The sequence below is a fragment of the Lepidochelys kempii genome, chromosome 8, assembly GCF_965140285.1.
Source record: "Lepidochelys kempii isolate rLepKem1 chromosome 8, rLepKem1.hap1, whole genome shotgun sequence".
NCBI lineage: Eukaryota > Metazoa > Chordata > Testudines > Cheloniidae > Lepidochelys > Lepidochelys kempii.
In genome coordinates, this window is record NC_136387.1 from 13,845,697 (window position 1) to 13,865,259 (window position 19,563).

Here is a 19,563-nt window from a genome sequence, read left to right on the forward strand (position 1 = left end):
TATGTATTGCCAATGGTTACAAGGTACCACATAGCTCTTTCTCAGCAAGTACATTTATTCATATGGCAAAAAAAAAAGCAGTACAGAGGAAAAAAAGTTTTCTACACACTGACTAAACACTTACCAGAGGTCACCCCAAACTCCAACACAGGTGTTGTGGTAGGTGGCAGTCTTTCCAATCCTTCAGCAAAGTTTGGGGTCCCCCTAGGAACCAAGATCCTGTCAGTTTGTTGAATCAAAGGAAGACCAGGAGTTTGTTTAAACTCCTCCATTTATTCCAAAAGCCCTTTCTTTATTTCATGACCTCTGGAAAACCCAACTTCAACCAGTGTATGCAAACCACCCTAGGGTGGTACTTCTCTGAGGTTGTTTATGGTTTCACCCCCCGACTTGCCTTAATCACCACCCACATACAGTGGAACACAGTCATACATAAATCATTCATAAATTTAATACAGTGGTCCCCAAAGATATCACATGGGATTGCAGCAGCTTTGCATTAAACAAGAGGACAAGGGGCTATTTAGAAGGGAGTTTAGGCTGTTAGGACACAGAGGTCAGAATCAATGTTGATGCAACTGTCATCACAGAAAATAGAAACAAAACAAAACACAGGTTTGGATAATGAAATATATGCACAATACAGAATAGCATCTTTCGCCACAGCAGCAGGTGTGCCAAGCTGCTCATCATGAGTATCTCTCCATGTACACAAAGAATTACTGAGTCTTCTGTTCTGTACATCACACATAATCACAGATAATCAGGAAGGATGATTATAATCTAGGAAATTTATAGTCAAATAATAAATTCAGACAGCAGCAACAGGGTTAGAGACACCTTCTTCCTGGTCTGCAGCCAGTTTCCCTTCTCTAGTTGTGAATATGAAAGCATTATTAAATCTGACTTGTGGATGGGCAGACTATATGCACCAAGTGCCTGCTGTGTGCCCGGGAGTTTACATACTCCCTGCAGCCACAGGATAGTGCAACTGCTGTCACTGAGTAAATGAGCCATACTGGCTTCAGTAGAACACTTGGTGTAGGCACAGCTAGGGAAGGAACTGGAAAAAATATACCATGAGGCTTTCTGAACATGGAAATATATTGGGGAAGGGGCAGAGGAGAGAGAGAGAGAGAAATCTTATCAAACTCCAGAAATGTAGCTGATAAATTATTATAGTAATAATAATAGACATTTCCAAGAAGCATTTTAGCTTTTTTTAATTAATCTTGGACTTCTACAGTGAGATTTTCAAAATGTTCAGTGTTGGCCTAGTAAAACTCCCATTGCCATCAGTTAGAGCAGAGTTAGGTGATCCCTGCACTTTTTTAAAAATCCCCCCCCCATTTTTCCTTTGGTATAATGCCCCCAATTGGTATTTTTCAGAGCTTAAATAAAAACACAGAATAACCTATTACAAAGCACAGACGCTAAGCAATTAAATGAATTATGTAGCATTTTATTGGCATCCTCTATATTTCTGTTGGCATCTTGCAGAGACATATCGGATCAGTAAAATGCAGGCTCCACTGTAGATGTCACTTATGATCAGTAAAGACCCTACTTATTAATTTAGCAAATACAACAGCTAGAACTAGCAGACTTTCCCATGGCATTATGTCTTGATATGAACAAGTCTTCCTAAATTTGAATAAATAGCAATGATATGAGGTCACAAGGATAACAGATGACACAAGCAGGTGTGTATCAACCTAGGGACAGTTGTATTTTTAGCATTACACCAAAATTGGCTTCAGCAACCTATGAAAATAGTCATTTTGCAATTGTTTATTGGGTGCTATAGATCAATAAGTTGAGCAGTACAAATGACTGGAAAATAGATTTAGTTATTGTAAAACAGCCAGGGAAATTGACATGTCTTTTGGACTCTGATTTAAGTTTTTGTATACATTGTTCATCCAATAAAATGTGATTGCAACATCCCTTTTTAAACACAAGTTTGGGACCCAATCCTGCAAAGTGCTGAGGGTCCCAAATCCCACTCCAGCTTACCTTGCAAGATGAGGCCTTTATTAGGAAGAGGATCTCCCTTCCGGCATTTACAGTTTTTGAGGAAAATCATCTAGATCCAAATAGAGAGACTTCTACATTAGTGTATAATTGATGTCTCAGGCACAATAATTACCCAATTTGTTCAGACAAAAGGCTAAAGCAGTGGATTTTCTGGGTCCTTAAATGTTGTGCAAAGCCTTGAATTTCAGAACTGAGCAAAAGTCTGGCAATCTAAACTCTTAAACCTCATTAATTTGGTCTTTTCTTAGTGCAGTGAATTTTTCTCCTTTTTACTCACTTGAGAACAGCATAATTTTGCACATACACTTTCATCAGTACCGAAAAAGCTGTCAATCTTTCACTATACAACTGTGTGTGAACTCAATGATTAAGCATTGCTCAGCATGACAGTGAGTGAACCCAGCTTAAAGTCCAACCTCATGAGTACAGCTCGCGTGGATTTCATAGTCTTCCATGACACAACACAAGAGGACCCTAATTGTGATTCCTGAGCCTACAGTTCCACAGCATTGGCTGTATGAATCTCAGATACTGACCTCCCTTGCCACAGCTCATATGTCATACCTCCGTAACTAGTCACACTGCAGCAGTTCCATGGACTGCAGACTCATTGCCATAATTGGTACATAAATCACACACACAGGAGAGCTGGGACTAGAAACTTGGTCCTCAAGCTCCAGAAACACACGTTCTCCATCATGTAAGCCAAAGGAACTACCATAGTGATGGATTCTGCGATCTTTAAGCTCTTTGTTTCTGTGACTTGTCCCACTGATTTCAAATTGTATCGTATGATTTCAGTGGAACTTTTCAGTTAAATAAGTGCTACTCAGGACAAGTAAGGGTAGTAAAAATGGCCTTTAGCTAATAGTAATGGTAGGTCACTCACCTATTATTCTGTAGACACTTACTTCCTCACATCCTGCCAGTAAACTACAAAACACAAATATCTAATGATATACTTTCCTGCCTCAGTGATATGCACCAACCATTCAAGGGAAACCTAAAACTGTCTTTTAAGTCAATGGACTAAGTCTGAATTTACACTACTGTAACTGGAAACAAAATTTGTTTCAATGTCCTTCAAGAAATATTAAAATGTACCTTGTTGATGAGGGAGATATTGTCCTCAATCGGATTCTCTCTGGAAGCAAAAACAATCAAGACTTTAAAAAGAAACAATAAGAGACTGTTTTACCAGCCAGCGACAGACAGCTGAGTGGAGATCACAGGAGTCCACGCCATTTCATCAGAGCTGGATGAACTTTAATAAAAATCCCCTGTTGCCATTGGAAGGCATGTAGAAGCAGAGGAAGAGTCAGAGAGAGGGAAACATTCATTTAAAAATCAGGAGACTAGTCGAACAGGGAAGGAAACTAATTTACACAAAGCCTTCACCCTCCCTTCATTCGCTCTTCGTGGTTAAAGACATGGTTTCTGTAGATTTCATTAGGGGTAGGCTTGGATCCAGATCCAGATTTTCACAAAGTTCAGGGATCTTTGGGTACAGGGATTTGATCTGGTCCCATTTGAAATTTTTATGTTAATATAAATTTTCCAAAAAAAAAGAGATTTCACATTTTGGAATTGCTACTGCAGATGGTGAATGATGCAAAACATGTAAAATTCCATTGCAGAAGACAGAGAGGCAGATAGAGTAAGTAGTAGTTTGCCCAAGAGGTAGAGTTTTGGGGCCCAGATATAAAAGCAACCAGCTCATAAAGAAACCCAACACACCCATTAGTTTAATGCTGCCAGTTTGAAATCTTGTAATTTACTCACTTCCTTCCAATCTGCTAATATTAATAATAAATTATATATTAATAACTTGCTAGCATCCACAGCATCCCCCACAGACAGTAAGACCCATTCCCTGTGCCAGAGAGCTTGCAGATTCACAATATAAATGGGCAAGACAAACACACAGCACAGTAGCAGAGTGTCCAAGGTAACTAGAGTCACTCAGCTTCTTAGTAACTTATTTTTTCTTCCTGCCCACCCCAATATCCTTCTCCTTCCCTGCCTCTTCCGAGGTGCCCCAGCCAACTTGCTACCCCAGTTTTCTCATCTTCTGTGCTGCCCACTCCACCCTATAGATACAGGCTCAGTCTACATCTGGTGCCTGTTGCCAAATGCAACTTTTTTTGTGACGCTTCCCCCTTTTATACTTTTTTGGTGGCATGGGTTACACAGTGGTCTCCTTAAGATCCTGAGCAAGCTACATCACAGCTATCAGTGTAGGAGGGGATGCAAGTTCTGCATAGCACTTTTTTTTTTTTAAAGAAAAAGCTACTTCGTTCCAGATAACTGCGAAAGCCAAGCGAGCCCCCCATGGTGTGTACAGGGTTGCCAGATTTGTAATATTTAAAAACCAGCAGGCGTGCCGGAACTTTCCCTGCCCCTTCTTCTCATTTCCAGCACTTCTCATTTCCAGCCTCTTCCCCCAGAAGCTTTGCCCCGGCCCTGCCTCTTTCCCCAAGGACCCGCCCCTATTTTCTCCTCTTTCCTCCCTCCCCCCAGTCACTCGCTGCTTTCCCCCTCTCCTCCTCCCCCCCCCCCACCAAGTCGAACTCACCTGCGGAGTTGTGGCTGGGAGCTGCAGCTGCTGAACGTGGGTAGGAGGTGGCCCCGGTTGATTAGGGGATGGTGCAGGTGATGACTGGCACCTCCCTGTCTCCCCCGCCTGCAGTAACTGGATTTAGGGTGTCCGATCAGTAGATCTGACAGGATACCTGGCAACTCTAGCATGTGTATAACATGCTGAGCCGGATTGTCCTCTCACCTTCGCTAGTGCGAGGCAGGAATAACTGCATTAAAGTCAATTGAATTACACCAATGATTGCAAGAAGTGCTGGAGGGAGAAAAGAATCCAGCTCTCTGAATCTTGAGATTCATAGTTTTGTATGGAAGGCACAGTTGCTAACCTGCTATCAATGTAATTTAGTAGCAGAACACACAAACAGAGCCTTATAAGGTGTCATGGGCCAGGATCAACATGATGAGGTTAGCATTGGAGTAATGCTAATGCAGAGAGTGAGCTGTAACATTGATGCAGTAACCGTTAATTATTTCACCTACAACCATAAGGTTGACTGTATCACAACCTCTAATGGTAATAACTCTTGCTGTATGCATAACCCTTGTTCTGGGAATCAGAAAACCTCTTTTGTCATACCAGGGTCAGAAGCTGCTTTATATTCCCTGCATGCAGGCTCTGATTCATACTTGAAAGTTGCTCTGAGAGTGCTTTGCTGCAGACCCAAGTCATGGTTGGCAACATTATGCACTGTCATCTTCCCTCCAGCATCAGGAGGGAATAAGGCTTTAATAGCAGTTACATTGGCTCTGTTTTGCTCTGCTCTGCCAAGAGTCTTTCATGATTTGCAGGCATGTTGTGGCAATGGGCAGCACAAAGGCTGCCTCCTCTTCAAAGGAAGCATTTTTATTTTCAAGGTAAAAGGAATTTCAAGAATAAAAATGAAACTCTCAGGACCAATAGTGATGAGGAGTAAAACTGCACTCAGATATTAGCAATCGACGACAAGACCATACCTGTCTCTGTGTGGGTTCTATGCTCTGATTAATCCATGGAATTTAAAGTCTAGAAGTCACACTCAGTGCAAATAGAAGAAGCTAAATAAACAATTTCACCATTTTGTTTTGATTTCTGAACATTTTGGTTCTCAAAGAAAGAAAAGCATATTTTTGTCTTATTTCATTCCATATCTCCTTCAAAAGCATGTGCTTTACTGGCTCACTTTTAGCAGACTGTGCTGAAGAAAATATGATTAACTGGATATTTTAATTAGCTGCTACTGTGTTCTTTAGTATGGCTTGATTAACTAATCTGATTACTCAGTCTTTATTTGTATGTTTTCCATCAAAGGAACACCTTAGTGTAAAGGCAGGTTGCAAACCTCAGAAGACTAGTCATATCATTTGCGAGAAAAAACTCAGCAATGCACCTACCCATCTCCTTTCTCCTCCTCCCCAAATGAACAAATTAGGAAAAGATATTGTCACTTATAACAAGAGTGAAAGAACTGGACAACAATAGATTAATAATTAAGACAAAGTGTGGAAAGGATGAGAAGATTGGAAGAAGAAAAAGAAAATATTTATTAAAAGATCAGATCGTTGAAGTGTCTGCTGAGAATTATCTGTGACCAGGAGGCTGGTAAAACAGGAAGACAAACACGTGTGTGGACACTCTGATACATGCAAACCTTTCACCCTGGAAAAGTGCCCCTCTATACACTTTTTCTCTAGATTAGTTTCTGTCTTCCTCCCTGTCATTAAGATGAGGCATTCAGGAATGCTGATTGTTATTTCTAACTGTCACAAACCAGTCTGCTGTAAAACCTGGCTTTGTAAATGTGTTAACTGTATGTTCTTCAAAAAAGACTTTCCAATATAAAAATGACACTCTCAATGCTGCCACCCTACATAAAACCCTAAAACACAAGTATAAAAGTAGTGTAAACCCCTAAAATACATAGGCCATGTCTCCACTAAAAAGTTAAGTTGACCTAACTGCATTGCTCAGGAGTGTGACAAATCCTCATTGCTGAGCAATGTAGTTAAGCTGACCTAACCACTGGTGTAGACAGTGCTAGGCTGACAGAAGAATTCTGTCAACCTAGCTCCTGCCTCTTGGGGAGGTGGATTAACTACAGAGAGAATCCATCCCACCATTGTAGCGAGTGGCTCCACGGAAGTGCTACAGCGGGGCAGCACTGTGCTGCTGTAGTGGGTTAAGTGTAGACATAGCTGTAGACATTAAGAAGTCTAAAAAATAAGTCTCTTTAGCCGCTGTCACCAGGTGGTACAACTCCAGAAGTCAGCAATCATTAGTTATTTAAACTGATGCAAGAAATCTGAGAGCTATTTTCAATCTCTCTTGTTCAAATGATAATTGAGGGAAGGGGCAGATAGTCATTTAGAGAGGCTGGTGGAATACTTGATCATAGTTTAGGAGGTAAATCAATCCCTCACCTCTTCAGTTGCAAAACAAATTAAATAAATTGCTTGGCTAGCAAATATGACAAAGGTTAGTCCAAGAGAACAGGTACAACTGGCACTTATTTCGGAGCAGAAGGGGATTACATGAGTTACCCACTCTCCCTAACTGAACAGTTATCTGGCTTGAAAAAGAGCAGCGCTGGAGTCAGCTGCAGCATGAGTTTGAGTGGCTGATTTTAGACAAATGAGACTGCATGAAATGGTGGTCAGTAAATCACCCATCCATGGAGGCTAGAATTAGGGATATTGCAGAGCTGATTTGCAAACCTGAATGAGGTTTTCCAGCAAACCACTCATAAAATCCATTGCTGCATTTGATTGCAGTTACCATGCTGTCTTCACAAAATAGGTAATTTCACTTTCCACAACATTATGATACTGTATGCAGAAGAGAAATGTATGATCTGACAGAGTGCGTGTTAGAAAATAATACCCCAGGCTGGTTTCTTTGTCAGAGGAATTGTGGTGACTCCTGCAGGTTCCCATGGAGTAAAGTATCTTTAGTAGTACCAGACTGCTATTGTCCTATGACTGTGACAATGAGACTGACCCTAGTGTCACCGCCTGTGACAATGAGACTGACTCGTGTAGCGTGAATTAGTGTTAATAGTCTGAGAACCTGATGTTGAGTTGTACTGGCTACATATGTTCCTCTCATTTCCAGCACTGCTTTACGCCAGACCAAATACCTACCTCATTGGTGTTCTGTATCGGTGCCATCTTCTCTTCTTCTTAGGTCTTTTGCAAATTGTTGCAGATGCAGTTGGCAAAATTAATTTGTATAGGGCTGTGCAACATCCTGTAATGTGTCTGAAGACTTCCTGAATTGCATATGACGTCCTACTTTGAATTCTGCCTAAATTGGAAAGGAGCTCTAGAATATAGTACATTCTGGGGAGTGCTAGATTTTTTCAGATGTGGGAGAAAAGCACCTGACTATATGTGGATTTAGGACGATTTTATATTTGTTACTTCTGTATGACCTTGATTTGTTTTACATGTCTTCGGTAGCCTTTCATAATATTGATCGGTTGGTATTACCAATGGTATCTTAAACCACAGTGATTTGTGCTACAGTATCAGTATTAGCAAGGTGAGAACCACCATTAGAAATATCCTCAGGTTGGGAGACTCTAGGAGCACATGAGGATGCGTAACCACAAGTAATATACTCACACTCATATACATGAGAGTGTCAACTCCTTTTTCCTTATTTGCACTTTGACTCCCATGAATTTTAGGGTGCCCCATTTCTCATAGGCTACCCCCTTAGTTCCCCTTATTCTCACTGATGTAGACATCAATGAGTTACCATAGCAATTTGAACTTAATACAGAATCCCCCAAAGGGTACTATCTGGGGTCTTGCGTATTAACTGGCTCTTTGCGGCATATTTTCCAGTCTATTCCTGCATAGCTTCCAGAACATCAGCACTTTAACACATCTTTTTTCTGTAATCTTATACTTTACTGGCATGGGGTTATCTCTCAGTCAACTAGTCATGCCAATCTCTTTGAGGCCTGAGGCCTTTTATGACCATGCTATGATCTTGTAGGCCTGTAGGCCTTGCATTACAGCCTTATCATAATAACTAATGCACACGCATCTTTGATACATACGTATTAGCCCTAGATCCCTGTGGTGTGAGCTACACTATTTAGCTACACTTCTCTATTTTTTTGTTTAATAATTTTTAGTGAATAGAACTTTATTGTAAGATATTCACTATAATATTTTTTCCCTCAGATGAAAAATGTTGATGAATTTATGTAATGAAAATGCCAATCTTTATGAATTCTGTAAATTAGCATACAAATTATTAAATTAAAGCAGCCCAGTACTGATCAATAAGAAGATGTGATTTGGGGCTTTTCACAGCCACGTTGCAGTTATTTATTACTGTAAGACGAGGTTTTTATCCTTGACTAAACAGGGATATTTAGGAGAATTTAAAGCCTAGAGATTGAATTCAGGTGCAGTAATGACACTCAGAATTTCAATATAGTATTAAATCCCCTGCAGCCAATAAAAACTCATGTCTGTTATTAATAAGATCAATAACTTTTGATTTATAAATACCTTTCCCTGTTGTCACAAAGAAATACTCTGAACATAACAGTAAATTTAAGACTCTAACACATGAAAACCTCATTTGTTTTAGCAAAAGCAAATTAACATGACAATGATTAGAAAAACCTTAAAAGTAAGATTTAAAACGTCTGAAAAAATGTGTCTTTAAGAAAAACAACACTTTTCTCAGCCCAGAGTCTGAATTTTTATAAGGAAAGAAGCAATTCTCAGCTTGAATGAACTGTGAAACATTTAAAAATAATTGCCATTAGTGTTTTTGGAGGCTACCTTAGCATAAAATGGCACAAGGTATGACAGTATGCAGCTCAGATTTATTGTAAGAGATTATAAACCAGTTTTCAAACTGCTGTAATACCGGACATAAATTAGAAAAGCATGACATTGCTAAGCAGGTGGCAAGAATTTAGCAGATTGGCTAGACAGGTGGTAAGCTCTGACTATTGCTTACCATGCAAAACTTACACATTTCACTGTTACCTTGTCCTTCACTTCCCATCCATCCCAGTCTGTCTGCTTTGTTCACCTGTTGTCTTTTGTTATAAAGAGGATTGTAAACTCTTTGGAGAAGAACTGTATTGCTACTTCATATTATCTGTTCAACACCTAGAACAATAGGGTTTTGATCTCTGAATGGGACTTCCAGGCACTAGCACAATACAAATTATTATTATTTTATGTATTAATATTATTGCAAACGTTGAAACATTCTTATCTTTGTAGTTACTTTTCTTTTACCTTTTTTCGTTTTGGGAAGAAGGGACAGGTTCTTTGTAGTGGTAAAAACAGGATTAAAACAAGATAAAGATCTAAAAGCTGACATTAGAAAATAACTGTTTAAATTGCGGCCCTCCCCCCCCAAAAAAAACAAAAACTGTGGGCATAGTCGTATTAAGAAGCAGGTATTTTTCTACAAGAGTCAGATAATTGTTTGCAGAAATGGGTACTTTTACACTCCGTTATATGATTTGTACAGGCAGCAGATTTACACCCAGAAACAAATCGGGAGCCAACTTTTGAAAAATTGACCATTACTCCCTTAGACTACTGTACAACTAGACAAAATAGGGATATTATATACTGAACATTCCTTGCTTCTCTTGATAAACAGTACCCTTCTTAAAAAGATTAGAATTCCCTTTTGCAGATAGCTTCTAGTGGACATCATCTCAGCAATCATAGGGGAAATGCTTACGAACAAATTTTTTTCTGCTTATTCTGAAACACCTTTTTATACACTTGCTGACTAAAAGGATGAACATCTGGTTTATGAGATGAGATGTTGGTGGAGCTCACATATGGACAGCGCACGTATACAAATGTCTTGTTGATAATACCTTACAATTACAAAATGCCTGTATTTCTAGACTGCAGTGATATTCAGAAACTACATGCAGAAATTACTTCACCTGCTACTAAAATACAACTGGCTCTGGAATGGAACATTCAGAGCGCAAAACAAAATTATATAACCATTTGGCATACGAATAAAGATTAATAGTGCATCCAATTGAAACGTCAAGCTGAATTTGGTAGGCAAAATGTGGTTATTACCCAAAGTGGAATTTGTCTTAGGCAGTGGGGTTACATCCTGTGTGATAGTCTCAGAGGATTTGTAATGATCTGAAACAGTGAAATCCTATCTTTTCTACCTCATCTGAGGGGCAGAAGGGAGAGAACCAGCTAAACTACCGTCACCAGTTCTTGCAGCATTCTGGGATTTCATTGAGGAGTCTCTCATGCAAAAACTAACCAGGAGGTTAGTTAGACTTTTGAGGGTCATACACTGCTTATTCCTGTCTGTGCTCTCCTGCACCGAGCCAGAGCCAGGACCAGGAGCAGGGCTGTGACCAGGGGGTGGGGAGGAAGAAGACACAGACAGGGGTAAGGTTGGGTAAGGAGTAAGGCTGTTCTGATTGGTATTGATGCAGGAATACAAAACTAATTTCAACTGCAGACAAATGACTGTTCAGATTTACTCCAACTGCTGCTGATGAGTATTAATGTGTCATTTCAGCATATTTTATTTACGCTCGTAACTGCTATGAGCATCAATCCACTTGCAAATGTCAAAGGCATTTACATGAGAACATGCCCCAAGGTGTCTGACATAGCTCAGTCCTAAATTGTGATATGGAATAGGTACCAAAAAGTAACTTAGGTTGTGAAGAGAAAAGTATCTTCAGATTATGGCAAGCTTTAAGAAAGGACAAAGAACAACCCAAGATGCTCAAATGAGATTTCAGAAAAAGCTGTTAAAAAACCTATCAATCAAGATACCTCAGTGCTGCTCTGTGTAAACAAAAATTAGAACTGGAGACTTGCAACCAGTAGGAAATCAAATCTGTGACTTAAGGAAAAGCTGAGATTCCCCAGCAGGAAGTAGAGCTCCTTGCCAAATGCAGCAAAGTAAAGTTTGTCTGTGCCGAGTAAGTAACAGAGAATGTTCAGCTGCATTTCAGAGAAGACGGGTTGCTCTAAAGAGCCTCTAAGCAAAGCACGAGAGAGGATGCCTAACCTATGGAGGAAAACCTTGAGCTTAGTTGCTGATTGTTGGGAGTTCTTGTGAGCTAGCTGAAAAAGCTCAGCCAAGGAAGCATGTCTTGTTTCTTGTGCACCATATGGGATGAGAGGTAAAGAAAGGTTTCAGAGTAGCAGCCATGTTAGTCATTCGCAAAAAGAAAAGGAGTACTTGTGGCACCTTAGAGACTAACAAATTTATTTGAGCATAAGTTTGAGCATTTATTTGAGCTACAGCTCACTTCATCAGATGCATTCAGTGGAAAATACAGTGGTAGAGAAAGTGTTCACTGTTGCTTGCTCGCTTGCTTACAATAACTACATTTTAAAGATGAATTCATAGATTGGTGAAATTTTAGAGATTCTACACAAAATGAGGCACAAAAATTAGATTTGCCAACTTTCTAATTGCACAAAACACCCTTGCCCCACCCCTTTTCTGAGGCCCCACCCTCACTCACTCCATCCCCCCTCCCTCCATCACTCGCTCTCCCCCATCCTCACTCACTTTCACTGATCTGGGGTGGAGGGTGGGCTCTGGGATGGGGTCAAAAATGAGGGGTTCAGAGTGTGGGAGGGGGCTCCTGGCTGGGAGTGAAGGAGTGGGTGCAGGAGTGGGTGCAGGCTCCGGCAGGGAGTGTGGGATGCAGGAGAAGGCTCAGGGCAGGGGTTGGGGTGTAGGAGGGGGTTTGGGGTACGGGCTCCAGCTGGGTGGCACTTATCTCAGGCAGCTCCCGGTCGGCGGCACAGTGGGGCTAAGGCAGGCTCCCAGAAGTGACCAGCACATCCAACTTCTAGGTTCGGGGCCAGCAGGTGCCGCCTCTGCAGCTCCCATTGGCCACGGTTCCCAGCCTGCTAGGGTGACCAGATAGCAAGTATGAAAAATCGGGACTGTGTGTGTGTGTGTGGGACGCGGGGTAATAGGCTCCTATATAAGAAAAATCCCCAAATATCAGGACTGTCCCTATAAAATCGGGACATCTGGTCACTGTAGAGCCAGTGCTGGAGGGCGGGGGCAGCACGCAGAACTTCCCTGATTGCCCCTCCACCTGGGGGCTGTAGGGACATGCTGGCCGCTTCCAGGAGCCATGCAGAACCAGGGCAAGGGCCTGCCTTAGCCCCACCGCACCACCAACCAGACTTTTAACAGCCTGGTGAGCGATGCTGACCAGAGCCACCAGGATCCCTTTTCGACCGGGCATTCTGGTCGAAAACCGGACGCTTGGCAACCCTAATGAAAATCCCAAGAGAGAGGCTACCTTTGTGATTTTTTTTCCAACTAGCAATACCTGAAATCTCTCACAATATCCTGGTCTCATGAGATCTCCACTCTAACTAGTCATACATAACTGGTATGAATAGGCATCTGTTCTGTGCTAGGCCACAGGCCTATCAAGAGTGCTCCGAAAGAACAAGGCCTACACGCAGCAAAGCATCGAGTTATTGGCTTTATTGAAGGTAAGTGACACACCCGCGACGGGGACTCCAAGCGTTGCTGTCACGGAGGCGGGGAACCCAGTGCACCAGAGCTCTGCCTGGGACGGAGTCCGAAGAAGGGGTGACCAGCGAGCCATAATAAGCAGTACACAGAAACAGCTCATGAATATTAGGTACTTTCCTAAAGGGGCTTTCCGCTACCTGGCAAAGGGCCATACAGGGCAGACAAAACCAGCCTAAAGCTGGTTATAGCTGGTGTTCCATGTCCTACAGTGACCCGTTGGCTCCAAGAAAGCGGAAGTTCCCTAACTAGGCCGTAACAAAGTCTTCCGCAGTCCCTTACAGCATCCAAACATCTGGATGCTTTTCTGAGCTGTAAAAGTGGCCATATTTTTTGAGGTTCTCTCATGCAATTGTGAGTTAGGGAAGGAGGCATACAGTCAAGATGAAGAACAACTCACTTAGAGCTTGTCAAGCTATTGGCTGTGGACGTTCATTGTTCTTTCTGGCAACGCACTGGAGTGTTCCTTTTTGGCTTTTCCCTTTTGCTCACCAGTTGAAGCAATACAGAAACAGTGTTCTCCTGTCAATGTCAAAGTCATAAGCCCAATTTTACAGCATTGTGTTCATGCTAGTGAAAATTGACAGGTAATTTTCAAGTTTTGGAAGAAACGTTGATCAGCTTCCACAGCTCCTGCATTAGTACAGACTAATGATTGTGAAATTACTTCTCACTAAGTGAAGCTGGCGTATGGCACCATCTTCATCAATTCTTCCTTATTGATACAGAAAAGCAACTTAGGCTCAAGTTGTCCTGTCTCAAATAAAGTGTTCTTGCCATTTATTAATGGTGCATGGCACTTTTAATACTTTCACAGCAGAAGCTGGTTTTTTCTAGGCATCATCATGTAGTGCCAGAAATGGTCACACAGAAACTGATGGTACCAAAACATGAAGTAGATTCATTCCAGGAATCATGGATGCTATTTACAATCCTATATTTTTAAACAGCTGGATTGAAACCAATGGAGAAAAGGGGCTGAGGAAACATGAATAACCTTTTAATCTTGGATACCTGAGAAATAATAGGAACAACTTCTTAACCCACTCTGCATGGGTGTCTGAGCTCAGGAGCAAAAGTAAATCGTCACAGTGATTCAAATGTTTGTTGTACATTTAAACATATATTTTTAGCAGTAATAAACTTGAGGGCCTGATACAATGCCTATTGAAGTTAGGGTAATTTTTTTGCCCCCTCTGATAAATGCTTTTGCGTATTTGAGGGTGGGATAAAACCTTACTTGTTTATGCCTTCACTCTATGTGCTGCAATCAGTATATGTAAAAGTGTGTGTGTGTGCACGTGTGCCTGTTGTATAGAAATAAATGTGAACATACACATATATGCATATATACACACAAACAGATATGTATATCTACACAGATACATATTCGTGTATAATATATATATATATACATGTGTATTACACATACACACACAAATGTGCACATTTTCAAGGTAGGAGCATTTAACCACTACAGTTGTGAAAAAGCCATTTGTATTAACAGATAAATCTTTATTTTCAGACCAGTCCCGTTTATGAAGTAGGCAAAGAGGCATTCATAACACAGAAACAATTTGAGAAGGCCTAGGAGTTCACTCCATCTAATGTCTGTCACTTTTATGGATTCTAGGAGTTCATTCTACATACATCACAGACAGCACAGCAGTTCCTGTTCGGTTGTCTGAGATAACCTGTTGCCACTGTAAAATATCTCCCTCAGGATATAGCCTGGAACTCAAACAATTGCCCAAGCAATTTCCCTCTGTGTGGAATTACAGTGTAACTGCTGAGGTTTGCAACTAGACTGGGCTGCTTTAGTAAAATAAAGTCCTTGCAGGAGTGCAGGCTGACTCTGAAGATGATTGACTGGACTGTAACCAGATTTTCATACAGATTAGTGAAATATCCATGTCTGAACAGAAATAGAGAGAAATAAAATGCACAGTGGAGACATTGAGCACTAGAAGGGAGCTTTTGTTTATTTTTGTAAATCATTGTTCAGTGGGTTTGGTTTTGGCAAATCCAACTTCAACCTTGTGTAGTTGAAAACCAGGTTCGAAATTCAGTTAAAATAGGACATGTGGGGTGGTGGAAGGCAGTCAGCTGATCAGTTTCAGTGCTCCACCATCTCTAATATTAAGGCTTGCTCTTTTCAGTGTTGCTGTTTAAACAGTAGCAATTACACTAACTGGGACTCTCGCATTTCTCTCCCCTTCTCCTCTCCTTTTAAATCTGACTGAGGCTCTTTCATGCAAATGTTTTCCCAACTGTACACAAATAAGAAAACAAGCAATTGACTGGAGAGTAAAGAGAGAACACAGCAAATATAATAATGTGGTATTCCTCAGGAGAATCACGCCACAGCAACTAGCACTGGAGAATCTTAAGTCATTTTTCTTCCATCTCCAGAGATGGAGATGAGAAAGTGCTAGACAGAGTGAGGCACGATTTGAAGTGCTCAGAGAGGAGTCCCCATAGATTCGAATCCCTGGAGCTCTGCTCTGCAGAGAAGTTTGGGTGGGGGAGTGGTGCTCTGCAGCTGTGGAGATCCCCTGATCATTCTGTTACTCCCAGGGCTAGCTCTGAGGGTACAATAGCTGCGGCTCCCTGACCTTTGAAGAGCCAAGCAAATAACCAGAAACTTCTGTGCTGCTAACTTCTGAACTAGCTGGGAGCGAATTCTAGATAATGAGTTAGCCATCGACAACACAAAGGTTCCATCCACACTATGGCTTCTGTTGTGCCCACAGCAATGATGTCTACAAAGAGCAGCTGCTGCTATGATTGTAGCAGTGTTTCCCTAACCAGGGAGAACAAGGATTTCTTTCTTATGACTGTGCAAACCAAACTCAACTATGGAATATCAAGGAAAACATGCAGGCTAGCACATTACTTCAGCCAGAAAGTGTAGAACATGCCTGAGTGCCTTCCTTTGCTCCAGAAGTCAATACAAAGACAGACTGCAGGCTGAAACAATGATGCTAGCAATTTTTGTGATGTAGAGCTGCTTCATTTGTATAGCTAAGTTTCACCACTTGGTGTGTATATTTAGCCAAAAAGAGCCTTTGTTAAATCCACAGTATCAATTGACAAGATACAGGTCACCTAAGCAAGAGTAGAATCAGGGGTAAAAGTGAGCCGGTAGGGGCCGGTACTGTGTACCGGTGAGAACCCGCACCGGCCCATACCCAGCCCACAGCGCTTTAATGTCCCTGCCCCCTTTTGCCTCCCCTGTCGGCGGCCCTGCTGGTAGGGCCCATACCGGCAGGGCCACTGACGGAGCGGGAGGAAGGGGCAGCACCATTAAAGTGCTGTCGTGGCAAAGGACCCTGCAGCGCTTTAATGTTCCTGCCCCTTTTGGCCCCTCCCAGCTGCCAACGGGTGGTGGGGGGGAGGCGGGCAAAGGGAGGAACTGCCCTGGGGCTGGCGATTTAAAAGGGCCTGGGGCTCCGGACGCCACTGCCGCTATGGCAGCAGCGGCGTCCGGACCCCCGGGCCCTTTAAATCAACACAAGAGCCCTGAACGGCGCAGGCCAGCCAGACTTACCCCCAGCCCCGCCCCTTCCACCTGAGCCCTGCCCCTTCCAGGTGCCGGAGCCGCCCAGCCCAGTACCGGTAAGTGGCCTCAGTTACTTTCATCCCTGAGTAGAATTGAAGGGAATGGATGTTCTTGGAACTGTTGATCAGTAATAGAAAATCCTCTGATCAGAAGAAAAATACTGGTGCTGTAAGGCAATTGCCACATTTTTGCTTTCTTTTTAAGATTTTCAAATCTTTTATGGTACTCATTTGATATTAGGGCTAAATCTTTCATACAGACAGCAATGTTTAGGGTCTGTCACTGTTTGGGAATCCACTGATTGCTACTTTTGGGCATGCATGCTTGCCCTCTTAAGCGTTTTTTCCTTCTGATGTTTCAGAAAACACTGGTGTGAAAATGCTTTACCAGAACTAATGCACTGAACAAGCTGTGCAGACAATCAGTGGATTCCTAAACAATGACCGTTCTTAATCATTGCCACTGGCAGCAGAGCTCTCATCAGTTTGTGAGAAATAAGACCAGCTATCAATAGGTGTATCTGGCACATAGTCCCCACATGTACGATTGCTTTCAGAGAAATTCTACCAGCAATTCATTTCATGTCATGTCTTCAACTGTCCATAAAATAAATTTCCCTGACAGATATGCAAGTAGCAATGTTCGGCTTGTGCACTGAATTGGATATTTTTCAGTCTGAGCAACATAGAGGTAAAAATAAATCAGCTGCTCAGACCATCAGATTGCATACCCACTGTGACACTGCATATGGAAGATGGGTGGCATATGTTTTAGTATATTTTAATATGATAGAAATTTGAGTATGTTTCTATATGTCAATAATGAAAATGTAGCAACCAAATTTTTGTCCTTCGATGCATATAATCTGGCTTCATTGAAGCCAGAGAGTGCAGCATGACAATTTTAATGGGAAAATTTGGCTCCTTAATTTAAGCATGAAAATTAACAGTAGAATACATCCCTTAGATCCCAGTCCTGCAAAAATGTATGTACATGCTTAATGTAAATTACTCTGCATGTCCCATTGGTAATCCCATTGATGTCAATGGGACTAAATCTCAGTGTATAAAGTTGAGCTCATTCATCACTTTTTGCATGTTTTGTGGACTTAGTTTTCAATTTCCATAAATATGAGCTATCTGAATCTCAATAAATTCTCATAATGGAACTTATAACACCAGGATTGTTTACCCTCATTGTGGCCCTTGCTCTGATATGTATTTTTAAAGGATAAATTAAGAAAGTCCCTGCTAGATCCCAACTGGGTAATTACATTCTGCTAATTTGAAATTTCTTGTCACTTCAGTCAGATATTTTATCCTTTTTCATTTGTTGTGTAGTGTTGCTGTGTGCCATGAAACAGCTGCCATAGTTCCCCCCAAGAGGTGGCTCTGTTTCAGTGCTATGAGTCTATATCTTGTTTGAATGTCTATTTGAAAAATTGATAGAACACTTAGGGGGTGGAAATGTTGGATGAATTGTAGCATAGGACACAATCATAATACTTTATTATTGGAATTCATACCGTAACATACATTTTATGATTTTTTTTTAGTTATAGATAACATAGTGAAGAAGCAATTCTGCAACTAACAATGTTGCAAAGCATTGTACCTATGTCTTCTGCAGTACTAATGTCATTGAGGATCATTGTTCGTTTTTACTACCAAAAAAAGTCCTTTCTATTGTATTTTATATAGAAATTGTGACATCCAGTGGCCACTTACATTCTTAATGGGACTCAATATCTGTCTCGATAGCCTTTTAGTAATATGTGTCTGTTCCTAAGTGTTTCAAGAAGAGAGATTAGAATCAACAAGTATTTCTGACCTGCTGTCCTCTTGAAAAGGCATATTCTATGTCTGTGTCAAACCAAATACTGTATTATTCAGCATATTCCATAATGAAACAAGTTGTTCCCTGGCTCCTAGGTCTAATTTATTAAAGGGCTATGAAAATGAAAAAGGCACAAATGATATTTTTGTCCCTGTGATATGCATGTGGAACAAGCTACTGTCAGGGAGAGAGCTGTTTCTCGAATCAAGAGGAAGAATATGTTCTTAAGTTAAATCCATTAATATTTGTGGATAGTGAATGACATAATAAATAATCTGTTGTCATTTTAGTCTTTTGTTGACGATACTATCTGAAAAGTCAAAGTATTAGAAAGACAAATAACAATGTGTGTGAAAGTTTCAATTTTGAGCTGGTCTCCTCTAGATAAGATTTCGTGTTGATCTGCCTACGTAACATTGTCCTCTACTGCATGTCCTCATAGGCCCTATATTGCTAACAGCTAATGGAGAGGTTTCAGAGTAACAGCCGTGTTAGTCTGTATTCGCAAAAAGAAAAGGAGTACTTGTGGCACCTTAGAGACTAACCAATTTATTTGAGCATAAGCTTTCGTGAGCATCTGATGAAGTGAGCTGTAGCTCACGAAAGCTTATGCTCAAATAAATTGGTTAGTCTCTAAGGTGCCACAAGTACTCCTTTTCTTTTAGCTAATGGAGAGTTTTCTTTAGCTAAAGTAGAAGTCTGTGCTCTAGAAGCAGGAGGCCTGTGTTTTAGTACTGTTGTCATTGTTAAGTTCCTAGTGACCAAGGTGTGCAGCATGGGAACACCTGAAAAATTCTTAGTTAGTAAATAGAGCTGGTTGAAAACTGATACCTATTTTTCGAAAAGGGGAAAAAACAAAAAAACAAAAAAAAGCAGGAGGAAATTTCTAAGTTGTTTTCATTTCAAAGTGTTTGAGGTGGGCCGGTTTTAAACATTTTTGTGAAATGTTTTCAATATTTGTTTTTGAAATTTTAAACAAAAATGTTATCACGATGCCTAT

General features: G+C 41.1%; 1 protein-coding gene and 1 long non-coding RNA gene across 5 annotated transcripts in view; one reads left to right on the plus strand and one right to left on the minus strand.

The window, feature by feature from the left end:
- The window catches only part of FSTL4 (follistatin like 4), a 775,101-nt gene that overhangs the window by 492,224 nt on the left and 263,314 nt on the right, over nucleotides 1-19,563 (plus strand). The gene's annotated exons all lie outside the window — the stretch shown is intronic.
- Nucleotides 2,016-4,705, minus strand: LOC140916492 (uncharacterized). Its single transcript, XR_012160528.1, has 3 exons — nucleotides 4,613-4,705; nucleotides 3,142-3,181; nucleotides 2,016-2,086 (listed from the first exon to the last, which is right to left on the minus strand). It is a non-coding gene; the product is annotated as an uncharacterized LOC140916492 (long non-coding RNA).